At 40.8% G+C, this 3,800-nt stretch overlaps 1 long non-coding RNA gene across 1 annotated transcript; it reads right to left on the bottom strand.

The window, feature by feature from the left end:
• Positions 1-1,462: 1,462 nt before the first annotated feature.
• Positions 1,463-3,370, bottom strand: LOC121934403. Its single transcript, XR_006104618.1, has 2 exons — positions 3,264-3,370; positions 1,463-1,584 (listed from the first exon to the last, which is right to left on the bottom strand). It is a non-coding gene; the product is annotated as an uncharacterized LOC121934403 (long non-coding RNA).
• Positions 3,371-3,800: the final 430 nt, after the last annotated feature.

Raw genomic sequence — 3,800 nt, 5'->3', positions numbered from 1 at the left:
AGGGGGGCTATAAATACTTACTATCACAAAAAATTCCCACTCCAATTCCTTCAGAACCCAAGTAATATCAGTTCTTATCCTTAAATAACTCTTTTGAATCTATGTGGTTTTTCACATATATAATTACTCCTCTTTTGCACTTTTCTATTGAAGACATATATTTTCCTAATTATTGTTGTTGTTTTTAATCAGTCTTACATCTTTTGTTTTTATGTGTGAGTCTTGTAAACCGATAATATCTGAATTATTCTTTTCCAAGTATAGAAAACCCTTTTTCCTTTTCTGGGGTGAGTTTAACCCTTTAATGTTCCATGCAATTACTTTCATTATCTCTTTTCTTTGAACAGTTATATAATTAATTTTCTTTAATACTCCTCTCCTTATTCCTATTTTTATAGATAAAAAAGAAGAAAAACCTTTGAGATACTCACAAATTAACCCTTTATTATATAAAATTAACAGCTTACTAACAATGATAAAGAAAAGGAACAATTAATATTATTTATGCAGACTTCTTTAATATCATCTTATCCTTTTCATTTGTTTTACTTCTCTCTCTCTCTCTTCTCTCTTCATCTTCTCTCTCTCCCTTTTTCTTCTCTGTATCTTTCCTCAGCCCAATCAATTTTTTTTTGCTTTCTCCACTGTATTCAATCTTACCTTCTTCTGCTTCTTCATCCCTGAGACACCTTCTATTTCTTCCCGTTTACATGGAATCCCATGAGTCTTCAGTTGTTTCGTTAAAAAGTTGTACTCTCTTCTTTTTTTGAGAATTATTATATAGTTTTGTGAGATATTTAGCCTACTCTTTCAGAGAGCTCATCTGCTACCACAATAAAGTACAATTCCCAGGATCCCCTAGTAGTGAACCAGGGCTGTTAAAGCAGTCTCAAACGAGATTATTTCTCCAGTGCGTTTTTCACTATAGCTATATCTCCCAGTGTAGGATCTTGGTCATCACTTTTCTGGAGCATTCCAGCTCCTACAATCCACCAGCCAACATAGCTATTTTCCCAGGCTCTGGACCATCAGTTCATCTTCTAGATCAGTAGTTCCAAACCTGTGCGCCAGGACCCCTTTGGGGGTTGAACAACCGTTTCACAGGGGTGCCTAAGACCATCAGAAAACACATATTTCCATGTAGCAATGAAAATAATTGTATGGTTGGGGGTGACCATAACATGAGGAACTGTATTAAAGGGTCCCGGTATTAGGAAGGTTGAGAACCACTGTTCTAGATTAAGCAACAGAAGGGAAACACAGTAATACAAGGATTTGAAAGGAATTCAGTAGGGGAAAGACTGAGCATAATCTCCGCAACCATGTTTCCCTTGCAAATCTACTCTACACAGCTCTTTAATGATGACTGATGGTTGCCAATAAACAAACAGTTGCCAATAAACAAACAGTTGTGGAAAGTATTCTTATGCTTTGCAAGCACAAAAGTTACAAATTAGGAGAATTTTTATTTTGATACATTGATCTTTATTGTATCACCTTTACATGGTAAAAGTGTAGAAATGCCTAGGTGATCTAGATTCTCTTACTGGTCCTCTTGTAGTGGAGGTCACCCATACTCGTTATCTAGAAAGAAACAAACAACAGATTAAAAAGCTTACATGGGTGTATTATGCAGATAAACATCCACACACTGCCTGCCTGTAACTCTGAAAGACACCATCCAAACCAATGTAAATTTAAAATAAACCTTTGCTCAGACATGAAGTTTGCAGAGTGACATGTGTGGACACTGTCTCAGTATAATCACTCATACTGGAATTTAACCAGTTACATTTGGGAGCAATGATTAAGCCATCAATCACACTGTACTGCCTGAGCTGGGTGCCTCATTCTGCCAAAAGGTGGCTTAATCCAATTACACCGGTACATCTTTTGTATTCTTGGTGTTATGTCTGTTGGTCCAATTTTATAAGCCATTAGACTCACTGACATTAAAAGTGGTATAAAAATCCTTTCAAAAATTAAATTGACACATACACAGAATCTATGAAAGTGTTAAGTCTCAATCAATTCAGTTGTTAGTGCCAACTAAACTAGATTCACTGCATCAGTGGGAATGTGTTAACCAGCCCTTAAGTTTCTTTGGCTAAAAAGTTCCTGATGGGACTAGGCATTGAGTTTAGGCTGCTGTCTCTTCTGGAGGGTTCTCTCTCACTTCATGTACTCATGTCATGATCAAAATGGAGGTCAGTCATTAAGTAGGCTTATAACTTTATATATACACAATTAACTTAGGGTGAAGAAATAAATCTGTGTCAGGCATGTAAGCACTCAAAGGGAATGAAATACCATTTCTTAATCTGAATGCACCAAAACTCATACTCATTTTTTCCCCTCAACTAGAATACAGTCTGTCCTCGCCTTACGCGGGGGATCCGTTCCGGATCCCTCCGCGTAAGGCGAATTCTGCCTATGCTCGAGCCCCATTGGAAACAATGGGGCTCGTGCGCGGCGGTGTGGGCGTGCGCGGGGCACAAAGGGCGCATGCACCCATTCAATTGAATGGGACGCGCTGCCCCTTCCGCCCCGCGCGTGCCCCGCGGCTTGAGCACATATGCTCAAGGCCGCGTAAGGCGTGCCCGCGTATGGCGTGGGCGCGCTGTATGCAAAGTTCATCTAGTTTTGGAAAGAAGTCAGTTATATATAATTTGGGGTGGGAAGTATGCATTCCCACAGCTAAAGCAAAATCTATATTTGTTTGTAGCATGAGTACATCAGACATATCAGCCACTTAAGTACTAACACCATTGTCTTCCACACCTTAAAATGACAAAAGCGACCCAGGCCACAGTGAGGACTTAGAAAGTCATCTATGGCACAGTACAGACCAGCAAGGAAATGGCGGCCCATTGTGTTGCATGGTGTTGCCGTGGCAACCAGACCGCACAGCACAACTGCGCAGTAGTAATAAAATTTATTCGGTCTTTGACCAGTATAACAACTGTGCAGTAAAAAAGGAGCCGGCTGGAGCGGCTCCTTTTTGCAACGTCATAAGAGCTGTGTCACAGCCCTTACAACACCACTTCCTTTTAGAGATGTGTGGGCGCTATGATGCCCACACGTCATTACTATGTGCCTCGTGCGTGTGGTGCCACTCAAAAATGACACTGCCTGCACGTAGTAGGGCTTGGGAGAGTGCGGTTGGTGTGCATTCCCAAGCCCTACTATCACCGCCAGGACACCGCTTCCTGGTGGTTTGTATTGGTTCTATGTTTCAGACCTCATACTCAAGGTATCCTTACATTAGTGAGTGTGTTTCCATTTATTTCAGTCACGGCAGTTATGCCCTTCTCTTTTGCCACCATCACCAACTTATTGTTTCCTTCCATTTGAAAAACAGGAGAAAGAAGCGAAGTACAGTTCGATCCCAATAATAAACTTTAAAATGCAAAATGCTTGTAATACATGCAAAACTTTATTTAAGCAGTAAAAATGACATGGCTATGTGACCTGGAGCAAATTCTCAGTATGGCGGTCCGTGAGAGGACATTTGGGTTTTCATGAAGTGGGAACAGACATGTTAAAGCCTGGAAAGACAATCCACCCACCACACTTCAATAAAATTTCTATGGAACATTTGCTTCTGTCAGTTGCACAGGATGCCATGAATAAAAGAGGGTCTCATAAAACCTGCCAGTTGCTAGGCCTTCGATCCAGTAGTGTGTGTAAAGTGTGGGCAAACGCAGGTTGCCCCTGACTTCCCTTCACTTTTGTAACCGGTGGTGTTGGGTTGAAGGTCAATTGGCCAGTACACTTGGCCTTCTTGCGCTAGAGACAGT

This window comes from Sceloporus undulatus, chromosome 6 (genome assembly GCF_019175285.1).
Source record: "Sceloporus undulatus isolate JIND9_A2432 ecotype Alabama chromosome 6, SceUnd_v1.1, whole genome shotgun sequence".
Taxonomy (NCBI): Eukaryota; Metazoa; Chordata; class Lepidosauria; order Squamata; family Phrynosomatidae; genus Sceloporus; species Sceloporus undulatus.
Note: the sequence above shows the minus strand (reverse complement) of the source record. Positions and strands in the feature narration are given on the sequence as shown.